Below are 13,178 nucleotides of genomic sequence, written 5' to 3' on the forward strand. Positions count from 1 at the left end.
CCTATGCTAAAATGGTTGAATTCTAACCAGTATCACTGTATTTGTTTTGTATTTTTCTATATTTTTCACACTTGACTATAAACAACGCAGCCGGTGTCATAACCTGGATTTATTACCACCATAAATACCGTTTACATCAACGTGAACTTGATATCGGTCGACAAAAAAAAATTACGAAAGAATTTTTTATTTAACTACTTTTGTTTTTATTTTGTTTATGTGTTTTTCTTTGTTTTAAATGAGTTCAGGTGATTTTAATGCATAAAATGCGGTTAGGTTAGGTTAGGTTAAGTTAGGTTAAGTCAGTTTAAGTTAGGTTACGTTAGGTTAGGTTAGGACAAAAGTCATCTTACTTATCAAACTCATTGATTTTCCAATTTTGCCCGAAAAAAATATTCGGGGGTGATCTTAGCGAATTCGAATTCAATTTTGGTGATCTCGAGGGTGACAATGTGGAGAGATCTTACGTGTAATTTTGGCAACGTTGAGGCCGAAATGTCCATCCGTTGAGTGTGTCACATATGCCTGAAAAATTCCTTCCATTATACAGTACAGTATAGTGAAGAGGCAGCTGAGGTCAGGCATCTTGTACGTCTCCTGTGTATATGAAGGTATCATCATCATCATGGTCATCATCATCATCATCATCATCATCATCATCATCATCATCATTATCATCATCATCATCATCATCAATTATCATCATCATCATACTCTACATCATCATCATCATCATCATCATCATCATCAATTATCATCATCATCATACTCTACATCATCATCATCATCATCATCATCATCATCATCATCATTATTATTATTATTAATGGTAGTAGTAGTAGTAGTAGTGGTAATAGTATTATGTTTATAAATCAACATTAATATCATTATTATTATTATTATTATTATTATTATTATTATTATTATTATTATTATTATTATTATTATTATTCCTGATGCTGTAATTGATATCTATGGAAATTATTAATCTAACACCAAATTACTTGAAAAACAAATCCTAGTCAACACCGAAATCACTTTTCATAATTCCACAATTTTTATGTTAATGTAGATAATTAATTTTATTCATATTACGCTCCACCTGACAAAAGGGAATCAGGTGTGAGAATACATGTAATTACTTATCTACAAAATCCAGGGAAATTGTATATTCACCTTTGTTATGCAAATTATATTGTGCAAAATTTCGATATTCGGCTTTATTATTTTTTACTTAACCCCACAATATGGCGTCAAAATCGTACTGAGACTCTACTTCCTCTAGAAGGGTTGTCATAAGCAGAAAAAATAATCTTGAAGTTAGTCAGTTTTAATACTATGGGAGGACAGAAACGGGAATCTCGACAACAACACAGCGGTGTGAGTTAAGTCCTGGTCCTCAGCGTCATTTTGAGAGCATTTGTGCACAAAGAGAGTCAGTGGCTGAGGTCATCGTGGTTGCCCAGGCAGTAGTCACAGACGGGACTTCACCTCAGGTTCTCTGTCCAGGATTTGAAAATTATCCAGGATTCCGCCCTCTCAGATCACTAGAACCGATTTGGTTCAAACTTTAATCACGCCATTTCTATTGCTGATATCTAGAAGAAAAAATCACCGCCCTCCACTACAGTCCCCGGGAATATGCTGAAAAACTGGTGGAATCCTGGGCTGCCCAACCTCGAGTCACGGCACTACCCACAAAAACACAAAACTCTCTCCAAGAGACCTTCCTAGAGTGAGGATTTGCACTGGAAGTCGCCTGTGTTGAGCGCCATCCAGATGACAACTACTTCATTACAGCTGAGGAGTTGAGACAGGTCCTTCTCAGGAGATGGCATTTCCGATAGGACCCTTCATCATCTCCTAAAGGTCACCTGAAACCACCTTTTCTATCCGTCCAACACGAGTTTTGATCAGGGTGCACTCCCACCAACCTGGATCATCAGCACCATTGTCTTCAAACCAAAGTCGGACACGACAAAATTTCGGCCAATCTCTCTCACCTCCAAAAGCTGCTTAAGAGATCCTAACGTCTCTCCCACCTTCATTGACCACCTTTCTAATGCCCTTCAAAACCCACCCCATTGGAGCCATCACTCCGCCGTCCCTACACTATACTGACACTAAAACAAATGATCATCAAATAGTACAACGACAAGCATCACTACAGAATATCAATAAAGTCACAACAGTCGTTCCAGGGGACTCAATCATCGTCTACAGTCACCGACGGCTCACTACAGGACACGGGTGCAGCAGTCTTAAATAATGCGGTGTAATCCGGAATGACGTGTGTCGCCGAAGTATTGCGTCACTTTCCGGACTGGTCGAGCACAACACGGTGTAAACTACAGGGCATCCAGGGGGCCATCAACTACTCTCTGTACGAGGCCGGAGTGGACTGGTGATCGGTGACCCTCGTTCTGGACTAGAGACGATCACCTCACCCAGTTCTGTCTGTCAGCATCTAGTAAGACAAATCCAGTATCGCCTCGAAAGAGCGAAGACGGACGCCATCCTTACCCACTTTATATGGATCCCATCCCATATTGGCCTCCAAAAACACGACTATGTAGACAACCTCGCAAAATTCGCCTGCACACTCCCTATCCCTGGTCGAGTCAAAGATGCTCTTCAAGAAAGCTGCTCTTAAAATCATAAACGAAGAACGAAGTGAACAACGAGGTACCAGTGTTATTATTGCTCGCCACTATGATAAATATCGTGACACAAAATATCAATATGGCCAGGATAAATGTCTGAATCGGCTCAATAATGTAGTTACAGCCAGAATCAGACTTGGCTATAGGCCATGTTGGGAACTCATGAAAAATCCTTCCCTTGCACTTCCTCAATGTCGAATCTGTGGCGAAAATAAAAACACAGCCTTCAGCATTACAGCTCAGAGTGCAGACCAATTCGCTCCTTGTTGCCACTTAACCAAACCTTTGACGAATTCTGTAAATTCATCCTACCAACCAAATTCTTGGACACTATTTTACAGTTATATCCAAAAAAATATACTATATAAAATACCTACTCTATAAAAACAAAACTTCCCTCACCTGTCTTAGCACACTCTATGAGGTGCAACTTCCACTGACTCACTCCTTACAACCACTAGCAATCAACTTTGAATAAAACTTGGGGTGCAGCTGCTCTACGAGGCGAGAGTTTGTGTAATTCAGTGTGACGGCAGGTTGGCCTGTGTATATAACACTGCCATTCCTATGTCGGCGGCGTAAATAAAGACCTAAAACCTAAACACTAAATAAATTATGGGAGGTTATAGCACTGTTTTGTCACCCCCACCGATAGGATCCTACTACGCGGAAATGTGTCTTATTCCCGTTGTCTTATGATCGATAATTTCTTTTGTTACATTTTTTTTGTGTAAGCGTGCGTCCGTTACTGTGTGTGTGTGTGTGTGTGTGTGTGCACAGGGTGGTGTAATGTGTCAGTGTGGCAGCATTAGGTTAGTGTTAAGGTGCAAGCACTACTTGCTTCCTCTCGCTTTCAGCTACCGCCGCTGGCTCACCCTCGTGGCGAACAGAGAAGCAACTTGCATACGTCTTCCCCTACCAGTACACAGCCTCTTCACCAACAAGACTCCTGTTGTGCCTCCTCGTGGCAACACACGGTAACTGGGTGCCTCGTGGGCCCAAGCTAGACCAGCACGAGCTATCAGAGCAGCAATTAGATCAAGAAGGACGGCGCATAGGACCACTGGCATGTGCACACGTCTTGGCGCCTACCAACCACTGCCCTGCTGCCTCGCAGATTAACCCTGGTAGGTATAAGGCTATGGGAGTAAACCCCGAACGAAAAATCTGTGGTGGAGCCCCGCATCAGGCAGACATGCTGACAAAGCGCCAACAAGACCCCCAACGGCGGTATAGGTGGAAGAAGTGTCCAACATGGGAACCCAACAACTACACCGGCGGATGAAGGCAATTCATGATGCACAGGCTACTGAGGCTAAACTCAACAAACTGGACTATCGCCGATAGTCCAACCGATAGTCTATCGGCATTCAGTTGCAACTCTCCCTCTCCCCATTCGTTGCAACACTTGCACCACTGGATCAGGAAAAGGGAGAGCCAAGATGTGTGGTTGCAGCCTGCACTCCTGCCCCACCACATAAATCAACTCACATGCAGACATCATCCAGCTCACCATCATTATTAAAACCCCTATACCCGCAAAAGTCCTATGGCGACGGACGAGTGGCAAAGGGGACAGGCAGGGATGACTGCCGGGAGTCTCTAGTCTCAACTCTGCACATGGGCGGCACAGGTAAGATGATCGTTTATTCACTGGAATTTAGGCAGCAGTGCAATCTGGTCCTGTCTGTGCGACTGAGCAGCCCTTCCAGGGAGCCACTCTGCTCACCCCAAATGGGGAGGGGGCTAGTAAAGGTGCAATAAACATATCTTGCCTAAAGAACCAACCAGACTGGGCAACCGAACCCTTTAAGGTCATCCTTATGCGGTCGAAAACACTATCATAATCACAAAACAGAAATAAACTATACAAAATCTTATGGTCTCTGCATGGAAGGACCCGTCTGGATACTGGCACAAATGAGCATCCTGAAAGAAGAGCCACCCTTCTAGCCATTAGTGAGACCCGGCTCCCAGGCGAGGGTCGACTCACAGAAAGGGGTCCGATTATACCTTCTTCTGGAAGGGTAAGCCTGTTGAGGAGAGAACCCGCATTTATGGAATTGGATTTGCCACCCGCCAATGCATCCTACAGAGGCCAACTGAAATGCCTGTTGGGATCAAGAGCACTGCGCTGCATGAATCACTCACGCCCTGCCTTCTTCGTTAGTGCATACGCCCCAACACAGGATGCAGAGAATAACTTCAAGGAGGCCCTTTATGCCAACCTTGACAGAGTGCTAACCTCCATCCCTAGAGAAGATAAGGTGGTGCTCCTAGGTGGCTCCAATGCAAGAGTTGGCAGAGATGCTGACATTTGGCAGGGAATCATAAGGAGAAATGGATAAGGCAAGCGAATGCCAACAGCCTACTCCTCCTCAGTAAGTGTGCAGCACACAACCTCACTATCACCCGAGCCAAGCTCTCACTTCACGTCGCCCCAAAATGGCGAAGGCAACAAACCTCCAGAAGCGGTATTAACACAAAACATCTGGAGGATCTAGCGGTAGCACATACTCTCAGAGAGCAGCTCGAACATGGGCTGAAAAATAACCCGACAACAAACAGCCCAAATCTCAGAGCCGAATGGGATATTCTCGACAATGTCATAACAAAATCCTGCAAAGAGACCCTCCGCCAGATCGAAAGAATACACCAGAACTGGTTTGATAAAAATGACCCGGCAATCAATATACTCGTCGAAGATTTACAGTCTTATTGCCAGTTACAACACACTCTCCTATATACAGTCTTATTACCAGTTACAACACACTCTCCTATATACAGTCTTATTACCAGTTACAACACACTCTCCTATATACAGTCTTATTGCCAGTTACAACACACTCTCCTATATACAGTCTTATTACCAGTTACAACACACTCTCATATATACAGTCTTATTACCAGTTACAACACACTCTCCTATATACAGTCTTATTGCCAGTTACAACACACTCTCATATATACAGTATATAGGCCCAGTGTATTTGTATTTCCATAAAACCTCAGTTTCCAATAGTCTTTGTGTAGTTTTGAAGTCATGATTGCGATATAGTCACAGTGCAAATTTAATGCTAGTTTAGCTGATATTTCCTCAGATTACTGGGAATTAAATAACGTATCCATTTAGTGAATAGTCTCAGTGCAATTATGACTCCATATTGGAAGTCATATTGCTCCATAGTTAAGGATATGAATGGGTATGTAAGCACAGTGTCGGTACAGTAGTGGCGCCATTTTGACGGTCAGTTTTATTCCGTAGCTTCAATTTGTAATGTGAACTTTAAAAGAATCCTGCTTCCCGTTTTCTGCTGCTTATTTTTTTTTATTTCCATGTCCTGGGTTTAATATTTTGTTCTCTATAATTATGACTTCGTTTGATATTTAACTACATTCTTTCACGTAAATTCATGACCAATTACTGTAATTTTCTACCATTCCCTATCTCAAAATCTTATATATATATATATATATATATATATATATATATATATATATATATATATATATATATATATATATATATATATATATATATATATATATATATATATATATATATATATATGGCGGCTGACAAGAGAAATTTAAGAAACATTACATTACAATATCATTACAAAATAGTATAATTATGAAACTTCACCATTCCCATCCAAAGGCATATGTAAAATTTAGTTTGCATCACTGTCATGTAGTTCTCTAACACCATAATTATTAACAGTACTGACCTTGTTCACCAATTGCTACAAATAACAGCTGTATGAACAACTGTACGGCATTCATAGAAGACCGTGCAAACCAATTGTGCTTTGGCACATTTGCACTCTGCAGTTAAGCACAATAGTGTATGTACTGTACATATCCACAGCAGATCATCTTGAGTGCTGCAGGTGGAGCTGGAGGCACAGAATTCGGGTGTTTGTTTGCGTAATTTTTATACTGCCATGTTCGTCAAGTGGGGATCTGTGCCACTTCATGATTAAGAACTTCTTCCACATTGATCTTCCCTTTACCCATTACTCCTAGTACGCTTATAGAGATGAACTCTGTGTTGAATGTGGATCCACAACCTACTTTTATGTGCATTTTTTCTGCAGCCATTGCTTTCACTTCGTTAGTTAAAGAGTCATTAAAGCCTTCTGGCCATGTTGATTCATAATCTGCCATTTGTTTCTTACTAGTGTGACGGCACAGTCAACATTAATTGTCCGAGAAGAAATAAAATATTGATTACATTATTTATAAAGTCTTCACATTCTAGGGGATTGGTGGAGAGCTTCATTTTCTCTCTGCTACTAGCTCTGTCTTGATCATCTGTCATCCTTCGAGATCGAGCTTTTTCTTTGTAAGTTTTTACCTCTCCATGTAACCGGGTACCAGAAACTTTCATCTCTGGTATATCTTTGATCAAATGACAACATACGTGCATACTCAGTGCCTATCATTTTAAAGCTGAGGGTTTCAGTGTTATCCCCACCAGCCTTCCTGGTCCATGTCCATGTGTCATAAATGTACTTTCAATAAACAGGTCAGGTTATATGCAATTTCTTAAACCAGGTTTGTGTCGCATCACATGACTGCCATTCATAAAGCTAGTTAGAACTTCTTAGATAGTAAAAGCCTTAGCTGGCGTAGTTTATGTACCCAGCAGCAAAGGCATCATTGGCCAGAGATATAATGACCAATATCCTCCACGTTCATCTCTCTTAAATACCATCATGATCAACACTGGTTTCAAGAGATAATCTAGCCACAATTTTGCTGTTTTGGTAACAGCAGCTTTCTGCTCTAAGAGGTCCATCAAATTATTATAACCATCACTATGTATCGTTAATATTGTTGTAGCTCCTCAACTACCAGCCTCAGACCAGGGTGTTTTGAGGAAATTTTTTACCAGTAACCATTCGACTTACTGTACCCCACCAAAGGCAATCGGCAAAATTTCTTCCAAAACCACAATTAGCCTTTAATACTCCAACACATCCCACAAAACTCATCGCCATATGTATTCTCCCGAGTCTGGGAATAATGAACATATGTAGATACACCCAAATTACTGAAGCTACATCCAAAAAATGAATAAAATTGCATTACTTATTAATGAAATAGACTCCTTAGCATTGAAAACGTAGTGATTGACACCAAAATCATTGTGTTTAAATGATAAATAATCAAGATATGCCGATTTTCTTATTTGGCGTCCATATTGGCCGCTCATCTTGACTATTTCAAATTACTCAAGGGTGGTGTGGTGACATCGTCCAGATTCTTAATGAGAACACCAGAGAAGTGAAGAAAACACGCACACAAAAACATTATGCACCCAACATTACCAAGTTTAAGCTCTTGGCTGCCAGACCATCCATAGATAGGTATATAAATAGATAGATAGATAGATAGATATATAGATAGATAGATAGATAGATATATAGATAGATAGATAGATAGATAGTAGGAAAGGGAGAAAATATAAGTGAGAGCAATGAAAAGTGAGTAAGATATAGAAAGTTAAAAGCAAAAAATAATAATAATAATAAAAAATAACGAGAAATTGAAAAACACAAAGAAAGAAATTTGAGGAGAGGGAGAAAGAGAAAAAGAATACATAAAATGGTGAAAGAGATAGAGGGAAAAGAGAAAGAAAAAGAAGAAAAAACAAACACACACACACACACACACACACACACACACACACACACACACTCACAAAACTGCATGTACTAATCTATGGAAAATATAATACTAAATTGTAATTAAAAATAAAACGAGCCACAAATACTTTAAATTCCTCTGCCGTAAATTGAGGGGCTGCACTGGACGGATATTAGACCATTGAACCGGAAAATTAAACCAATTTAACCATCCTAGAGTGAAAAAAATGGAAGGTTGAAATATATGAGATTAAATTGGGAGACTGAGAGAAAACGGAGAATGAGAGGAGATGGAACACTGAGATAAAATGGGAGACTGAGATAAAATCGGAGACTGAGATAAAATGAGAGACTTAGATAAAATGGGAGACTGAGATAAAATGGGAGACTGAGATAAAATCGGAGACTGAGATAAAATGAGAGACTTAGATAAAATGGGAGACTGAAGTAAAATGGGAAAGTGAGAAAAATCGTTGACTGAAAGAAAATGGGAGACTGAGATAATGAGAAGGGAGACTGAGATTAAATTGGGAGACTGAGAGAAAACGGAGAATGAGAGGAGATGGAACACTGAGATAAAATGGGAGACTGAGATAAAATCGGAGACTGAGATAAAATGAGAGACTTAGATAAAATGGGAGACTGAGATAAAATGGGAGACTGAGATAAAATCGGAGACTGAGATAAAATGAGAGACTTAGATAAAATGGGAGACTGAAGTAAAATGGGAAAGTGAGAAAAATCGTTGACTGAAAGAAAATGGGACAGAGAAAATTGAAGTGTGATGATAGAAAACGAAAGGAAAATGAATAACTAGAATAGAGTTAAAATTGGGTAATTGGGATATTAATTAGAGGAAATAGGAAATAGGTTAAAAAAAAGAAAATAGGTAGTGAAAAAGAAGCGAAATAATGGTGGCTATTAATAAATGGAGTAAGTTGTGTTTTATTTCTTATCTTTACTATAGTCTGTTTGTTATTCTTGTCAGTTTTCTTGTTAATATTTCCATTTGTTTTTCTCCTCATAGTTGTGTTATTATTTGTTTTTAATTTATTGTTTATCTTCTATATTTACGGTTAATAATTCTTCTCCTGTATTTTCTTTTTCCTTTGTTTCTTATCTGTTTTTCTCCTCCTCTTTATCCTTTTATTCTTTCATCATCAGTTTTGTTGTTATTTTCATTATTCTCTTTTTCATTCTCCCCCATTTCATACATTTTCCTTTAGATTTGATATTTCCCTTGAGATCAATTTTCTTGTCATTTCTCTTCAGTGCCTTACTAACTTTGTTCTCTTCATATTTCTTTCATCACTGCTTCTCATTATTCCCTTTCCGTTATACAGCTCTTTCATCATATACAGTTGCTAAAAAAATGCTGAGTGGATCTTACTTTCGTCTTCTGTCGTAAAGGTCCAACCTACCTTGACAAGTTGGGGAAGGGAAGTCGGTCGAGTGCAGTGTCGTCCATGCTGCCTCCTTGTGTACAGAAGGATGAGTCGACAGTATACTATATCCACACTGCCTCTAACTGGTCGACAGGTATATGGAACTTACTTTCATTTTCTAGTCTCATTTTACCATTAACATCCTAGTGATAATTTTATGTCCGAATTTGTATTTTTATACAAACTAAATGAATGTGTGTCTCTTTTTAAATACTGTATGAATGTGTGTCTGTTTCTATATACTGTATGAATGTGTGTCTGCTTTTATATACTGTATGAATGTGTGTCTCTTTTTAAATACTGTATGAATGTGTGTCCGTTTCTATATACTGTATGAATGTGTGTCTGTTTCTATATACTGTATTAATGTGTGTCTGCTTCTATATACTGTATGAATGTGTGTCTCTTTTTAAATACTGTATGAATGTGTGTCCGTTTCTATATACTGTATGAATGTGTGTCTGTTTCTATTTACTGTATGAATGTGTGTCTGCTTTTATATACTGTATGAATGTGTATCTGTTTTTATGTACTGTATGAATGTGTGTCTGTTTCTATGTACTGTATGAATGTGTGTCTGTTTTTATATACTGTATGAATGTGTGTCTACTTCTATATACTCTGAACTTCTATATACTGTATGAATGTGTGTCTGCTTCTATATACTGTATGAATGTGTGTCTGCATCTATATACTGTATGAATGTGTGTCTGCTTCTATATACTGTATGAATGTGTATCTGTTTTTATATACTGTATGAATGTGTATCTGATTTTATATACTGTATGAATGTGTGTCTGCTTCTAAACACTGTATGAATGTGTGTCTGCTTCTATATACTGTATAAATGTGTGTCTGCTTCTATATACTGTATGAATCTGTGTCTGTTTTTATATACTGTATGAATGTGTGTCTGCTTCTATATACTGTATGAATGTGTGTCTGCTTCTATATACTGTATGAATGTGTGTCTGCATCTATATACAGTATGAATGTGTGTCTGTTTTTATATGCTGTATGAATGTGTGTATGGTTCTATATACTGTATGAATGTGTGTCTTCTTCTATATACTGTATGAATGTGTGTCTGTTTTTATATGCTGTATGAATGTGTCTCTTTTTATATACTGTATGAATGTGTGTCTGTTTCTATATACTGTATGAATGTGTCTGTTTCTAAGTACTGTATGAATGTGTCTGTTTTTATATGCTGTATGAATGTGTCTGCTTCTATATACTGTATGAATGTGTGTCTGTTTTTATATGCTGTATGAATGTGTGTCTGTTTCTATATACTGTATGAATGTGTGTCTGCTTCTATATACTGTATGAACGTGTGTCTGCTTCTATATACTGTATGAATGTGTCTGCTTCTATATACTGTATGAATGTGTGTCTGTTTTTATATACTGTATGAATGTGTGTCTGCTTCTATATACTGTATGAATGTGTCTGCTTCTATATACTGTATGAATGTGTGTCTGTTTTTATATACTGTATGAATGTGTGTCTGCCTCTATATACTGTATGAATGTGTCTGCTTCTATATGCTGTATGAATGTGTGTCTGTTTTTATATACTGTATGAATGTGTGTCTGCTTCTATATACTGTATGAATGTGTGTCTGCTTCTATATACTGTATGAATGTGTCTGCTTCTATATACTGTATGAATGTGTGTCTGCTTCTATATACTGTATGAATGTGTGTCTGCTTCTATATACTGTATGAATGTGTCTGCTTCTATATACTGTATGAATGTGTGTCTGTTTCTATATACTGTATGAATGTGTGTCTGTTTCTATATACTGTATGAATGTGTGTCTGCTTCTATATACTGTATGAATGTGTGTCTGTTTTTATATACTGTATGAATGTGTCTATTTTTATAGTGTATGAATGTGTGTCTTCTTCTATATACTGTATGAATGTGTGTCTGCTTTTATATACTGTATGAATGTGTGTCTGCTTCTATATACTGTATGAATGTGTGTCTGTTTTTATATACTGTATGAATGTGTCTATTTTTATAGTGTATGAATGTGTGTCTTCTTCTATATACTGTATGAATGTGTGTCTGTTTCTATATACTGTATGAATGTGTGTCTGCTTCTATATACTGTATGAATGTGTGTCTGCTTCTATATACTGTATGAATGTGTGTCTGTATCTATATACTGTATGAATGTGTGTCTGCTTCTATATACTGTATGAATGTGTGTCTGTATGAATATGTGTCTGCTTCTATATACTGTATGAATGTGTGTCTGCTTCTATATACTGTATGAATGTGTGTCTGTATCTATATACTGTATGAATGTGTGTCTGCTTCTATATACTGTATGAATGTGTGTCTGTTTTTATATACTGTATGAATGTGTGTCTGTTTTTATATACTGTATGAATGTGTGTCTGATTTTATATACTGTATGAATGTGTGTATTTTTATAGTGTATGAATGTGTGTTTGATGTTATATACAGTATGAATGTGTGTCTGCTTCTATATACTGTATGAATGTGTGTCTGATTTTATATACTGTATGAATGTGTCTATTTTTATAGTGTATGAATGTGTGTCTGTTGTTATATACTGTATGAATGTGTGTCTGCTTCTATATACTGTTTGAATGTGTGTCTGATTTTATATACTGTATGAATGTGTCTATTTTTATAGTGTATGAATGTGTGTTTGATGTTATATACTGTATGAATGTGTGTCTGCTTCTATATACTGTATGAATGTGTGTCAGTTTTTATATACTGTAAGAATGTGTGTCTGCTTCTATATACTGTATGAATGTGTGTCTGTTTTTATATACTGTATGAATGTGTGTCTTCTTCTATATACTGTATGAATGTGTGTCTGCTTCTATATACTGTATGAATGTGTGTCTTCTTCTATATACTGTATGAATGTGTGTCTGTTTTTATATACTGTATGAATGTGTGTCTGTTTTTATATACTGTATGAATGTGTGTCTTCTTCTATACAACTGTATGAATGTGTATCTGTTTCTATATACTGTATGAATGTGTGTGTCTGCTTCTATATACTGTATGAATGTGTGTCTGCTTCTATATACTGTATGAATGTGTGTCTGCTTCTATATACTGTATGAATGTGTGTCTGTTTTTATATACTGTATGAATGTGTGTCTGCTTCTATATACTGTATGAATGTGTGTTTGATGTTATATACAGTATGAATGTGTGTCTGTTTTTATATACTGTATGAATGTGTGTCTGCTTCTATATACTGTATGAATGTGTGTCTTCTTCTATATACTGTATGAATGTGTGTCTGTTTTTATATACTGTATGAATGTGTGTGTCGGCTTCTATATACTGTATGAATGTGTCTGCATCTATACTGTATGACTGTGTTTCTCTTCTATATACTGTGGATCTTGTCTGCT

The sequence above is a fragment of the Homarus americanus genome, unplaced genomic scaffold, assembly GCF_018991925.1.
Source record: "Homarus americanus isolate GMGI-L3 unplaced genomic scaffold, GMGI_Hamer_2.0 scaffold5382, whole genome shotgun sequence".
In the NCBI taxonomy this organism is placed as follows: domain Eukaryota; kingdom Metazoa; phylum Arthropoda; class Malacostraca; order Decapoda; family Nephropidae; genus Homarus; species Homarus americanus.